Source organism: Ursus arctos, unplaced genomic scaffold (genome assembly GCF_023065955.2).
Source record: "Ursus arctos isolate Adak ecotype North America unplaced genomic scaffold, UrsArc2.0 scaffold_2, whole genome shotgun sequence".
Lineage (NCBI taxonomy): Eukaryota > Metazoa > Chordata > Mammalia > Carnivora > Ursidae > Ursus > Ursus arctos.
In genome coordinates this window covers 57,191,414-57,206,420 of record NW_026622874.1, presented here as the reverse complement: position 1 = coordinate 57,206,420, position 15,007 = coordinate 57,191,414, and the positions used below count along the sequence as shown (strand labels likewise).

General features: G+C 47.7%; 1 long non-coding RNA gene across 2 annotated transcripts in view; it reads right to left on the bottom strand.

Annotated features, from left to right (window-relative positions):
• Positions 1–15,007, bottom strand: part of LOC123002018 (uncharacterized) — a 34,290-nt gene that overhangs the window by 5,487 nt on the left and 13,796 nt on the right. Inside the window, exons 2-3 of one of the 2 annotated variants that reach the window (XR_006411479.3) lie at positions 1,458–1,589; positions 9–221 (exon numbers count right to left, since the gene is read on the bottom strand). This is a non-coding gene — a long non-coding RNA (uncharacterized LOC123002018). The remainder of the gene's footprint in view (positions 1–8; positions 222–1,457; positions 1,590–15,007) is intronic. The other variant, XR_007191392.2, reaches the window with a different exon arrangement.

Genomic DNA, 15,007 nt, shown 5'->3' with positions numbered 1-15,007 from the left:
GCACTCACTGATGAACGACTTCAGGGAGTACTTTCGCAACTCGGTTTGGCGTGGCCTCTGGCTTGACGATGTTCTCCAGGAGTCCTACCGATGTGGAGAACCAGGGTCTGTATGCCGTGACTGGAAGGTCAATGCCAATGCTGATTTCCATACCATCAAACTTCATGACTCTCTTAAAATATCGTCTGTCCATCCGAGGACACGCCGCACAGCCCAGGAGGCTGCCAGGGCAAGGAAAAACTCATTAGATGGAGCAAAGAAGGGGACTCATGCCTGATGAGTCCTTGCGTGCCCCAGATGCTGGATCGGGTGCTTCATCCACATTACCTTCTGCCAGGGAGTCTTACTATCTTGGGTTCTGGGCCCAGCTGACCCCAGCCAGCTGTGAGATCTTTGGCTTTTTTTTAAAGACAAGAACATCTGTTCACAGACATTTTTATGGTTCTGTTATTAGAAGAGCTTCCGCTTCCAGTGGTCCCTAAGTGTCTCCTCCGTAACCCTTGTTTCCTTTTTCTTCCCTCCTGCTAGTTCATCAGTTATAAGTGAGGTCCTGAGACAATCATCATGGTGAAGAGTGCCTGTTTCCTTCTGGGCTTTAGCTCATCGTTTGGCTTGGTCTCCTTCTATAAAATAGTAGTTGCCTCCAGGGCAAATTGAGTGGCTGTTTTTGTGTTTATTGACTTCATAGATGTTTCTACCATTGCCAGGACTAGAAGAGGTGGGTCGAACGAAGAGGAGGATTTATATTTGGAACGGAGAGATTTCCCTGCTACCAGGATGTGGGGTCCACTGGAATGTCATAGCATGAATGGCTAAGAATATTCCTTTTCTGGGGATTTTTAAGGAAAACTAGACTCTTCTCTTCCTCTGTTCATGTAAGATCAACATGATTGCCTGCAGGAAAAAGGAGGGACTGTCTCTTATTCCTTTAAATATTTTATGTGAATTCAAAGGAGCTTTGGATTTTTTCAAAAATATTCTTTAGACCAGAATACGGCAAAATTCAAACAGCGATTGACTCTAGGTCATGGAATTTTCTTCTGCAAAACTCTCAATATTTTATGAGTTCCCTATTACCTTTTCCTATTACCAATTATGTTTACATTGAGAAAAATAATGAAAATATTTTTTAAACAAAATATTCTCTATTCCTCTGAACGTCTTTGTTTTCTGCCGTTGGTGCATCAGCCATCACAGCCCCTTCCCTTCATACATTTTATTTCATAAGGCACAGAGTTGAGGAACAGCAAATCAAGCAAACAAAAAAGCCTGGAATCCTCACCTCCCTGAAAAAGCCATAGGTTAGAGCCAAAAACAAAGGTTTTACGAGCATCCCCTTGGCGCAGTCGCTCAGGGGCCCACCCACCTGAATCTCATCCCATTAATGAATCAATCTCTTCAGCTATCCTTCCCCTCCCCTCTCCTCCACGTCCTCCCACCCATGATCATTTAATTACCATCTGCTTTTCACGTCCCTCGAAAGTCACTGAAAAAATGAGCTATCAAGATTCTTAGACCGTGAGAGCCCATCTTGCTCCTCTTCTATCCTGCTGATTCTCCATATGCCTTTCTGGAGTAATGTGTGTGTCCTGTGAAATCAGAAGACCTGGGTTCAAATCCTGACTCTATGTATAGCACATTAGGAAATACACTTACCTTCTCTGTGCGTTCATGCTCTCATTTGTGAAATGTGAATGACAGTTGGGAATATGAGAAATTTGTGAAAAGATGAGAAAACATGTGAAAACACAGGGTTTCTAGTAGGTACTCACTAATTGTAAGAGAACATCTGTTTTGACCTCAAGAGGACTGTTCAATTCTCCAACCAGCGCCTGGGGTTTACCAGCAGGCCCACTGGAGCTTTTGCTCCTTCTCAAGTAGAACCTTCAGTGGCTTAACCCCAAGAGGTCAGGCTGACAATGGCAAGTCACACAAGTCACAACTGTTGCCAGACAGTCTGTGATTATCTGGACCTGTGATGGAACTCAGCAACAGCACTGCAGGCCAGGTGTTGAGCCAGCTCTACCTGCCATGGAACATTAGAACAGTTCTCTTTCCAAGGCTTTGTATATTCCAGGAGATTCTGTAAACGTGGTTTGATCATCTCCCATATTCCAGACACTGTGCTGGCCTAGGGGACAGAATGAAGTATAGGAAATGTCTCCTGCCCTTCTCAAGTTCATAATCTAGTGAATAATTTTGATGTGGAAATCGTATTATGCTACACTTCCCTTTAGCTGCTGCTCTCTCCTCCCCTTCCTGAAAGTGTTGTCTGAGCACCTGCCACATCCCCACCCCCACCCACCTTCCACTTGCTTCTCAGTCCACACAGTCTGGCCTCCATGGCCACCAGTCTAATAAGACCACTCTTTCCAAGGCCATCAAAAACCTCTTTGCTTCAGATTTGAATTATTACGTTTTAGCTACTGTTTATTTGACAATGGGACAGCATTCAACACTACTGACTGCTCTCTTCCCTTCTTGAAGCATGATCCTTTGGCCTCCTTGGCACAATCCTCTCCAGATCCAAGTATTCACAGGCCCTCTAGACATCTATACTTGGATGTCTCTGAACCATCTCACACCTGCCATAACCTAACTAAACTCAGGATCCCCTCTAAATCTGCTTTTCATCCAGGGTCTTCCACCCCCAGATGACATCTCTAGCCACCATGTTGCTCCAGCCAGAAATATAGGTCATCCATGAAACCACTTTCCCCCTCGCTCCTTTTATTTCATCCACCATCCACCAATTTTGTCAGTTCTTCTCTTCATCGTTAATGTACCCAGCTTGGTCTCCATCTTCTTCTGCCTGGATTACTACAAAAACCTCCTTTTCCCCCCACTTCCACTGTTACCCTCTCCATTCCATTAACCACACAATAGCCAATTTTTAAAAAAAATGTGGACTTGCTCATATTAGTCCTATGCTTGAAATCCTTTAATGATTTATAGTTGAACTGAAAAGTAACCTCCTTTACCATAACTTGATCTTTACAATCCCCATGACCTGGCCCCTGGCTACTTCTTTACCCTAAACTCGTATACTCTTGCCCTCCATCAATGCGTCATAGATGCCCAGTTGTCCTTTCAGTGCCGACAACATGCCACACCCTTTCCTGCCCCAGGGCCTTTAAACATGTTAACCTTGCTTTTTGGAAGGCTCTTACACCAACGCTAGCATACAACTCCAACCCATTTTCCAGGGCCCAGTATAAATGCCACCTCCTCAGCAAAGCCCTTCCTAAAACTCCAATCTAAATTGGAGATCTCCTCACTACGCTCCTTCATAAGCCCTGCTATTTCTCGCCAAATCTTATCAAAATTTTACATTTATCGATCCCATAATATATATGATGTTTGCGTCTCTAAGACTTTAACTAGCATGAGTGTAGACATTTTGTCTATGACCTTAATCATCTTCCACTGAGGAAAGAGACCTGGTAAACAAACAGGCCTCTACATCCACAAAGGAAACTCACGCTAGCTTCAGAGATTAAGAAACTTTCTCCTTCTTTCAAAAAAACAGAAGTGGCATTCCAAGGACTAGTAGGTATTTGAGAAAAATCAGCATCAGAGAAGAATCTAGATGAACAAATAAAACACTCACCCCTGAGAAAACAAAACAGAAGAGAGCTTTTAAATGATTCTAATTTCCGTGCTCAGAAAGATTCAGGGAGATAGTACATTCATAAAACAAAAAGAGTTGCTATAGAAATAAAACATTCAGAGAGCAAGAGATTGGAAATGACAGACACAGTGGCTAAAGAGAAAAGGTTGATAGAGCAACTGGAAGGCAAATGGAAAAACACCTCCAGACCGTATAGACCGTAAAGACGAAGAGATGGAAAATTTCAGACAAAAAGTTAAGAGACTTAGAGGATCAACCCAGTAAGTGGGCCACCTGTCTAATGAGTATTCGAGCAGGTGAAAACAGAGACAATGATAAAACAAAGAAAGGAGGATAAATGCCTGGAGCTTACAAAAAACACAGATTAGGCCCACCACTCAAATATATCCCAGTAAGAGCTTAGAAATGCCAAAGATACATAAAAACCTAAACATCTAGAAAAAATAAAGGTGGTTATCTATAAAGCAATGTGTATCAGACTATATGCTAAAGGTCAGAAATTTGACATCCACTGCAACCTTTTTATAATGATCATTTGAAAGTATACTCCAGCCAAACAAAGAGAAATCTGAGAGAGGAGAACATGGGGCTTAGAAAGAGTAAAAGTAACACGGAAGTGAAATGCATTGAAATCCTATTGTGACAGTTCTCTAGGGGACCTAGAAAATAAGCAAGCATGTTAGGAAAGGAGGACAGAGCCCTTCGAGAAGAATATCTTCAAGAATCAAGGGTCCTCCTTCAGAATTCATGGCTCTGAAGGTGGTTGCTCTCGATACTTAATGGAATAAATGCTCACAGGATCATTGGCATGTGTTGGTTGTGGAAAGGGAGCGGAGAAATTCTTTCACAGAAACAACAGAACACAGCTGAGGAGAGTGTGGATTTTGGAGGCAGGCCACCTGGGTTCAAGCCTTGCCTCTGAGACTCACCACCTTGAGAAATTGCTTAGTCTTGCTAAATCTCAGCCCCTTGTGTCTGAAATTGCAATGATGATTGGCCCTAGTTCGTGGAGTATCTTGGAGATGGACCAAGTATGTACAGTGTATATCCAGTGCTTAGAATGCTGTCTTAGCACTTCATACACGCTCGATTAATCGATAGCCATCATTGATCTATGGAGGCCGATCCTGAGGTGCAGAGAAACTAAGCGCTGTGTGCAAATAAGAACATGAAGCCCAGGGGCGCCTGGGTGGCACAGCGGTTAAGCGTCTGCCTTCGGCTCAGGGCGTGATCCCAGCGTTATGGGATCGAGCCCCACATTAGGCTCCTACGCTATGAGCCTGCTTCTTCCTCTCCCACTCCCTCTGCTTGTGTTCCCTCTCTCGCTGGCTGTCTCTATCTCTGTCAAATAAATAAATAAAATCTTTAAAAAAAAAAAAAAAAAGAACATGAAGCCCAGATCCAGTTCCTTCTCCAAGAGGCCACGTGGAATTTCATGGTTCTAGGATTTGGGAAACCTGGAACAACTTTGGCTGGCTTCCTGGATGTCTTCACCTAGGTTAGGGGTGTTCATAACTTTCATGTTCGGTTATGTTTTGGCTCCGGTCCAGTGCTGAAAAAAATTAAAATTTTTTTTTTAATCAAGGAAATTTCTTGTAACAAGAAATTGGAATGAGAAGCTGGATAATCTAAAAAGAATAGTATTGGGGCGTCTGGGTGGCTTGATCAGTTAAGCATCTGCCTTCAGCTCAGGTCATGATCTCAGGTCCTGGGATTGAGCCCTGCATCAGGCTCCCTGCTCAGTGGGGAGTCTGCTTCTCCCTCTGCCCCTCAACCCATTCGTGCTCTCTCTCTCTCTCAAATAAACAAATAAAAATAAAATCTTTAAAAAAAGAGAGAATTACATCTTTCTATTGGTCTAATCACACTGCTTGGTTTTGAGGAGGATAATAATTAAATAATCATAACATAAATACTCATTGATTTTTAATCTATAAAATCAGCATCTACACCAAACACAGAGGACCTAATGATAGTTATGAAACAGAGTGTAAATATTTCAAACGAGCGATGGAAAAGTAAGAGAACAGCTGATCGACATCTGAACATGGAGGGAGGTGAATTCCTCACTTTGCAGTGCAAAATCAGAAAGTACTGTCTGAAGTTGAGATATCAAGAAAGATAATCTTTTGAAAATATAAATTTAAATATATTATTTAAAATTACGCAGGTGAAGAATGACAAAAAAAGCAAAATTAGGGGCACCTGGGTGGCTCAGTCGTTAAGCATCTGCCTTCGACTCAGGGCATGATCCCGGGATCTTGGGATCAAGCCCCACATCAGGCTCCTGCTGATGGGAGCCTGCTTCTTCCTCTCCCACTCCCTCTGCTTGTGTTCCCTCTCTCGCTGGCTGTCTGTCAAATAAATAAATAAAAAAATCTTTTTTAAAAAAAGCAAAATTAGAAGGAGGGTTGCAGTTACTGCAAATGAGTTATATCCTTCCTCTCTTACGGTGAGAAATCAATAAATACTATTTAAAATTGAAAAACCAAGAGAAAGGCATAAAGCATTTAGATGGTTCAAGTCTGGAAATCACCTCCAGGAGAACTAGAGGCTAGGCACAGGGGAGGGAAGAGAAGGGACATCTCTACTTTTCATTTTTTGTTGTCCTTTATTGCTCGAGGATTTCTTATTCTGTGCCTATATTACTTTCATTAATTAGTGAGTAAAGAACATAACTTTAATTAATTAGTGATTAAAGAACATGCAAAGCTAATAAACAGAACTTCTGGGTGAAGGGAGTCCACCGCAGAGCTCCGAGGGGAGACATGTTGGAACCGAGCAGTCTTACGAGTAACCAGTGACCTCTAGAGCCATTCCAGAGTTCTCCTGACGTGAGCACGCCCCAGCTGTGCCCTCCTTACATCTGAAATACACATGTCCTGCAAATGATGGCTGGCATTACAGGAGAATAAGGCCTAAGCAGTTCCATTGGCCACAGCTGAAGAGAGATCCATTGCTGAAAGTGGCCGTAAGCTAGAGATTCTAAAGCAATGGTGGGCTGGGTGGAAGCCATGACATAGCGGTCAACATAGTAGGCTCTGGAAGAAATGGCCTTATCTGGACTGTCACTTACTAGCTATGTGACTTAAGACAAGCGATGAAAATAATTAGACCCATTCCCTGGGGTTTTGCGGGGCTTAAGTGAGCTCGTTTGCTTTCAGATGAGCGTTTGCTGTTGTTGTTATAAAGCCATGCAGATTCTAGCCTCAGGGAGAACCTAATGTCCACGATGAGTGTTTTGGGGATTCCTCTAGGTGATGATCCCCTATAGCTTTTCCCGGCCCTGGAGAAGTAACTTGATTTTAGCCTTGGGAAATAGAATGCCAATTTGGGGAACAAGAAACTATCAAGACTAATGCTACTGATAAAAGTTAATGTTTATCTGGTGGTCCCTGGGTGGCTCAGTGGGTTAAATGTCAAACTCTTGGTTTCAGCTCAGGTCTTGATCTCAGGGTTGTGAGTTCAAGTGCCGTGTTGGGCTCAATGCCAGGAGCCTACTTTTAAAAAAGAAATAAGTTAACATTTATTGAGCTGCGTGTTTACCATGAGCCGGCAACTGTGCAAAGTTACACACTTCTTAGCCCATCTTCACCATGAGGTGAGACAGACTTTATTATGTCTATTTTTTTTTTTTTTAAGATTTATGTATTTGTCAGAGAGAGAGAGCGCGCACACACACGCAGGGGAAGCGGCAGGCAGAAGGAGAAGCAGGTCCCCACCAAGCAAGGAGCCCCATGCAGGACTTGATCCCAGGATCCTGGGATTATGACCTGAGCCAAAGGCAGACACTTAACTGACTGAGCCCCCCAAACATCCCTATTATCTCTGTTTTTTTAATGGTGGTAAAACATAACAAAACTTAGCACATTAACTATTTGTTTTTAAGTGCAGAGTCCAGTAGTGTTGAGTACTGTTAAAAACAAGATGACAGGCTCAAAATGGAGTTGCGTATGCTAAACCCCACGTCACCAAACTCAGTCAACTCAATACAGTTTGTGCTCTACCAGAGATGGAACTGTAAACCAGCCAATCAGGAATCTCCTGACCAGCATTGGATCGGTGATCTGCCTTACAAAACCCCTGCCATCCCCTAAAGGGAAAGTAACCTTCTAATCACCTAGTGTAACTCCTTGTTCCTGGTCACTTCCAACTACAAAAGTCTTTCATTTCATAGTGCCTTCCTAGCTGCTGGATTGGGTGACGCCTGATTCATCCATCACTAAAAAACCAAGATCTTTAAAATCCACTCAGTTAAATTTTCACATTGTACATTCACATTGCCGTGCAACCAATCTCCAAGAACTCTTTTCATCTTGCAAAACTGAAACTCTCTACCCATTAAACTACAACACCTTTCTGATCTCCATTTGGCAGAAAAGGAAACTTGGAGGAATTACTATGTCAAGCCATGTGACAATGCTGTTATCCAATCACCTTTAACTTATGAACAAATGGCAATTCGGAATAATTCCATTTAAGAGCCCAAGCCAGTTTTTAGAAGAGCGAGGTTTCATGCCTGACTGCAAAATCCCAATATAGTCCACAGCGATAAGACCACTCCAGCAGGAACGCCGGGGACAGCACCCAAACCAAGGATCTAAGCCATATGCGAGAGGAGAACATACAGGAGACAATGGAAAGTGACTTGGACTTACTCATGTCATAAGGAAGAGGCCTTCCAATCATTCTAAATTATTCTAAGGCAGAGCTATAGGGTGAATCCAGGTTTGTAATACCTGACACTGATTCACTTTGGGGGATCACTTTTTTTAAATATATAAATATATAAAATATATAAAAATAGAGTATTTTCCATTTCTTCTCTTCTCCAGATTCATCTCTTCCTATGGCTTTACAGATCCTTAGCTGCCGTGGATGCTGTCCTCAGAAACTGCAAGGCTGTAGTGGGCTTTGCAGGTGGGTCTTCATGAGCATGAAATGCATCAGGAGGCAGGAGAGTGGGGGAGTGAGCTGCGTACCTATCACAGTGATGGGGAGCATTCATGCATCACCCTGAGGCAGAGACGGGGGGAGGGGGTTCACCCGGAGGCCGCTGTCCTCCCTCGGCTCAGGCATTCGTCTCAGTGGGAACTCTATGGTTTTAATATTCACATGCACTGCCCTTGGAGGCTCCACACCTTCTGGAAGGTCCCTTTACCCATCAGTGTGTTTGATCAGTGGTTTTTCCCCTAACCCCTTCTTACCTGCCTGGCCTCATGTTCTCTGTGCCCTCTCTCTCTCTCATCACCTCTCAATACATCTCTGCTCCCTGAACACTTCAGCACAGACTCAGGCTTCCTCTTCTTATTACTTTCAGAAAATTCCGTAGGTGGAAAGAAATTTAATCGGTAATAATAAGGCTTTCTATTTTTAGAGCTCCTGCCTTCTGAGCAACCCGGAGGATGCCACAGTTATAACAGAATCAGTTAAAGGGTTGAAAGGGTCTTCCAAAGGTCTTCTCAGGAAGTCCCCTGCCGAGAGGCAAAACTTTCCCGAAACCCATCTTGGACAGGTGTTAGCCTCCTTTAGTCTGACCCTGAGGGTCAAACTCAGTCCCATGTCTGGGAGTCTCAGCCTCAGCACCTGCCCCCACCCCCAGCCAAGAACCCTTCTTTCCATCCCCTGCCCTGGTTCCCTTCCCCCAGAATGATCGCAACGGACTCCACATGTTCTCCTGGCCCTTAGCATCTCATCCGGCCAATGTCTACACCACCGATACAGTGATCTTTCTAGAATACAGCTCCGATCATACTTGGAGTACAAGGTCAGGTGTGCGGTGTTAGGGGAAGCCAGTGGGGATGAGGATTAGGTGCAATGGCACGAGTTGGGACTCGGAAGATCGTAGGAGGTCACCAAAAAGAGTGAGGAGATGAAGACGTGTTCAGAAAAGGCACAGCCAACGCAGAGGCTGGTGGTCAGAAGTACAGGGAGGTCTGAGGCACAGCAAGTGAGGCAGAGTGGCCTGAGGGGGGAGGGGAGCAGAGAAGAGCTATCAGAATGGGAGCCGGGACTCTCCAGGCGGCGGTGGGTTGCTGGGTGGTGGGTCACGGGGGAGGTCTTGGGCAGAGTTAAGTTGAAAGGCCCTGAACCCAAGAAAAGAGGAGACAAGTATCAGGGAGGATGACACTAAGGAAAGTACAGCATGGCATCATCTTACCCCCTTACCAGGGCTCCAAATTCCTTAAACCGACCACCCCAGCCCCCATGCATACACATGTATCAGCACACGTCTTCCCTTCTAGAGTGCAAATAATCCTAGCCACCTGTTGTCATTTCTAAGCCTCAGGGGAGTAGAGAGGGTCTCAGATTGGAGTCAGAGCTGGTTTCAAGTCTACCACCTGTTTGCCCTCGCCGTGGAGACTCACCTTGTTTAGCGCTAAAATGCAACAGAGACACTTCCTTCCAAGAGAGCATGGGAAATGATGAATGTGGAACACTTCGGACACGTGGACAAGTGCTCAGTCAACGCAGTTTTACTGTAAACGTTGCTGTTTTCTATGTGATTCTCTCCCTATTGCCCCACAGCATCCAGGAGCTCTGTGTCCCCACGCGTGGGCAGGTGCGTGCAGGCTCCAGCTAACGGCCCTTCTCCCTCTCCAGCGGGGCTTCCCTGGGTTCTCTGGCCTGAGTCGGATGAGGCTGACTCTCTCAGAGCGGATTAACGGGGACAGTGGGGTGTGTGTGCGTGTGTGTGCGTGTGTATACAGGTACATCTGTGTCTGTCAGGTCTGCAGAGGGTAAAGGGGGAGACAGAGAGATCGAAAAGGCAAATGAACGCAAGGCATGGAACCAAACGCAGCAAGAATGGGGTTAAAGCAGATAAGCAGCAGGAGGTCTAAGGCTCAGTCCTCACTGACTGCGATGGGTGCCATGGAGGGTGGACATGGCAGGCTGCCACACCTTCTTGGCTCACAGTCTCACTCAAAGCACTCAGGCCGGGGTGGAGTCCTTCCCCTGCTGTGCTACCTGGAAGCTGGGGGAACCTAAGAGATTCTCCAGGGCTCGGGGCTGGGGTTTAGATGGCAGGGAGCGGGGAACTCCGCCAGCGTGCAGGGATCCACCGACGGTTTCCAGTGCTTCTTCTGAGGACAGGCTCTGTGACCACATGCTTTTCCGTGACATCACTGTCAGTGACCTTTGGGGGCCAGCAGGGTGGAGTCCGAGGGGACGGGTACAGGCCATGATTCTTTGGTGGTCACAAAGGTTGGGATTGTGAGCCGCCCAGAGCTCGAGAGCAGCCTCAATGGGCACAATGTTTCTTGCTGGACTGGGAATGGCTTCCCTGCCCTGGGATATTGCAGGACTATAGTGGACCTGTTGTCTTTGCTCCTTCCCTATATTAAAAAGCACATTGTTGAGCACAGAGGCTGTGTGTGTGCGCGCACACACACACACACACACAGAGAAGTGTAAAGAGTCGCAGAAAATTGCATTTTGCTTTTAGAACGAATGATGATGATGTGAAGTGGAAAACTTGCAGCCCAGCCAGCAGAGAGAATTGTGTTTTTGCTTTTCAGAAGCCTCGGGAAGAAGAGGAGGAAGGAGGAGGAGGGGTGGGGGTGAGACCTCGCTGATGTTTCCAGAACACCAGCTAGCGCTGGAAGAGATCAATATGCCCAATGAGCCCAAAGCTGATTACAGCAAACACAGCCAACTGCCCTGTGTTCACTTAAAGTAATAGCCTTAAACACTCGACGGAGATAACTCGATGACCTTATTGATTTGGGATTTCAGCCCCCTCCCCCCAACATACAACACACATGAACACTATTACGGACCCGGACGTAGTATATTTTTGTTGTTTGCTTTGCTTCTTTTCAAATATAATCGGCATGACCTGCTCCACCGGCTTGGAAAATCGTCCTGTTTTTTATATGTGTGTTCATCACTAGCACCCGGACCCCCGGACCAAACTGAAGGGCGGCCAGTAGCATCTCTCCTGGGACCTCCTCCCTGCAAAACCAGAGAGCCCCAGGTGCTGGCTCAGCCCAAACCGGTTCGTGTAAAGAAATATTTGAGAAACCCGATCAGCTCACCAGCAACCCCTCCCCACCCCGCCAATTTCCTGCTGTTGTCACTTCTACACATCCCACATGTGTTGCTGAAATCATGTCTCCCCTCGCAGACTGATGTCACCGTGCAGTGCCCCGCTCCCCCAGACCCAACTCAGGCAGCAGGGTTTCCCGAGGGTGGACAAGCCTGTACGCACCCACTCGCATGCCTCCCCACGGTCCCAAAGCCATGCCTCTGAAGCGGGATTGGCGAGAGGCTTCCAGGGGAGCCAGAAGCATCGCTGCATGACGATGGTCCCCCTGGAGACCTCTGACGCTGTCTGCTGCGATCCGCCAGGGCCACTAAACCCATCACGAACAACCTCGACTGTTGACTCGCCACAGCTCCACAGCGGCTGGAAAGTACCTCAGACGTCATCCAACCCTCTCTTCTTTTACGTCTGAGGAATATGAGGCCTGGTAAGATTAGGTGGGCTTCCAGCGTCACGTGGCTGCCCAGGGAACGTGCTTTTGTGGGGGTGGAGGTGAGGTGAGGTCGATCCCCGGAAGGCCTCAGAAGGCATATAACCGTGTACCCTGTCACCTGTCCTCCCTCTCCGCCAAAGTCACACCGGTGCCCATGCCTGGCCAGCTCGGCTGGGCCAGGGCGTCCCACTGGACATCCATGGAGAATTCCCTGCGTCCCTCTTCCCACCTCCTGGGAAGCCCCTTAGTCCGGGGCAAACCGGGGAGATGGGCACCCTAGACTCTGTCCAGTGATTAGCCCTTCCTCAGCCCGCGTTCCTGCATTTTCAAACTCTCCCTGTCAACTGGCTCCTTCCCGCCAATTCAAACCTTTCTAAGATTAAAGAAAAAAGTCCTTTGTTCCAACATTTCTCTCTCTACCCTCTTCACCTTCCCTCCCTCCTCCCCACTGCTTTTCCCTGTCCCTTGTGTTCTTTCATTTCTCTTCTCTCAAAAGAAGTTTAAGCGAACACACCCCCTCCCGCTACACACACTCATGGCCACCTTCCCGGCGCACTTGTGAAGTGAGAAAGGTCACAGCTTCCATAGTGTCCTCAGCGGCCCTGGGGCAGTGTACCGCCACATGCGGGAAATGTCCGGTGCTCGTGAAGCACTGGGAGGTAGGGTGGGTGCCGTCCCCAGAAATGCCCTTGGCCCTGCAGCTCTCCAGGTGGTCAGGTGGGAGAGGCCTACATGATTCCCGTGGCCTGGAGGATTCTGGGGGTCTGGCTGCTGAGGCCGAGGACACCCCCCAACCAGTTCATTAGATAGACATGGGGCATCCACTCTGCTGCTTCAGATTAAGAGGTCCCCAGCACCTGTCCCTCCCTGTCCTCCACTGGTCCGTCTCCTCCTGGAGTCTCTTCGATGTGCGCATGCTTGGACCTTTGCTGTCCTTGCAGGAGCCGGTCTAGAAGCTGCTGGTAAACCTGGTCTTCCTGATACTGAGACTGACCACACGCCATTTACTGCGGAAGGGAAGGAAAGGGAACCAAAATATACTGAGCACCTACTGAGTGCCAGGCATTATTCTAGAAGTCAGAGATACGGGCGCCTGGTGGCACAGCGGTTAAGCGTCTGCCTTCGGCTCAGGGCGTGATCCCGGCGTTATGGGATCGAGCCCCACATCAGGCTCCTCCGCTGGGAGCCTGCTTCTTCCTCTCCCACTCCCCCTGCTTGTGTTCCCTCTCTCACTGGCTGTCTCTCTCTCTGTCGAATGAATAAATAAAATCTTTAAAAAAAAAAAAAAAAGAAGTCAGAGATACAACCGTAAGACTGACGTGTTCCCTGCCGTCACAGGGCTTACATTCTAGCAGGGAAACAACACGCATGGACACGAATATAATAACTACCGATTGTAAGAAGCGTTGGGAAGGATTAACAGGGCGCTACATTCATGACAACGCCAGGGACTTCCTTAGGGTGGGGGGATGTCTCTCTTAGAAGGTGACACCTAAGCTGAGCCCTGAACACGGGGCTTGCACGCAGAATCCGAGATGCAGTGTAAAGCCACGCTCGCAACAACACTGTGATGGCTGTGTCGCTGTCATCCACAATTTCCACACCAGGACGCTGAGGCCCTGAGAGACAGAGTCACATGCCCAGTAGCAGGGCGCAAACCAATGTGACGGACACCAAAGCCACACTTTCTCTGTTCTGTCCCCTCCCTTGGGGTACACATACCTTCATTCCCAATCATACGAAGCCCCTGGTCAGCTTTGGAGTCTGGGTCTGCAGATTTTCCCTGAGCCTCATCGCGATCGAGGTCCAGTCCTGGTGCAGTGTGAGTGCGGAGCACCTACCATGTGCTCTCTTTTCTCGAGGTTCTTGGAAGACAAGCCAGGGCATCGCCCCAGGCCAGGCATGGCACGTGCAAGGAGCGCAGAGTAGGGAGAGGGCTCGGGTCAGAGTTCTTACACAGGGAGCTCTGCTGTGAGCTGGCTCCACCCGGACAGAGTGGTCTGGCCAGGCAGACAGGAGGGGGCAGGCTCAAGCCAGGCGCCGTGTGAGCTCAGGCAGGAAGCTGCCTCTTCCGGAAGAGACCGAGGGGTGCAGGAGCCTGCCTGGAAAAGCTGCCAGAACTCTCCATGACCCGCCACAGCATGAGAAAGTGGAAACATGGGTGCAAGGCTCTGAATCAGTCCATCGGTTGCCATTGCTGAGTGTTTCACTTACGAGTCCTGCGTACTGGGTGAGGCACGGTGAGGACATTGAAAGAGCACAGAACCATGACCTCAACCTGCAGGACTCGGAACCCTCCTTGCAGAGACGTACTCAAGTGTGTGGAACAACTAGAGAGCTTGCACCCAGCCACCAGGCAGCACACGGGAAGCCCCATGGCACAGACCAGTAAGGCTGTGAGTGAGGGCTTCCGGGAGGAGGGAGACCATACGTGTGTCAGGTTTGAGAGGTGGGGAGAGTGCCATGTTGGCAGAGAGGTGGTAACAGACGTGCCATTTACCAGAATACAGAGGAAGGCTAGGTGGAGGACAGTCCGTGAGAGCACAGGCATGGAACTTGGGAGGCCAGACTCCATCAGGTCAGGGAAGAGTGACTCATGGAAAGTTCTTGAGCAAGGCAGTCACAGGATAAAAGCAACACTTTCAAAATTATAATAGTCATTCCTCACTTGCATGCAACATGTTGCAATATTCAGATCGCTCCACATACATTATTTCACGGGACGCTCACAAACAGCCAATGAGGGACAGAGTGAGCCCTTCCTTCCAGAGCGGAGGAAAGGGGTGAGAGACGTGTAAATGACTGCCTGTCATTTCTGAGGGAAGGAGCCCAAACTGGAGCCCTATCCCCTGACCCGTGGAAGCCAAGAGCACAGTACCATGGTGAGGGTATGGCT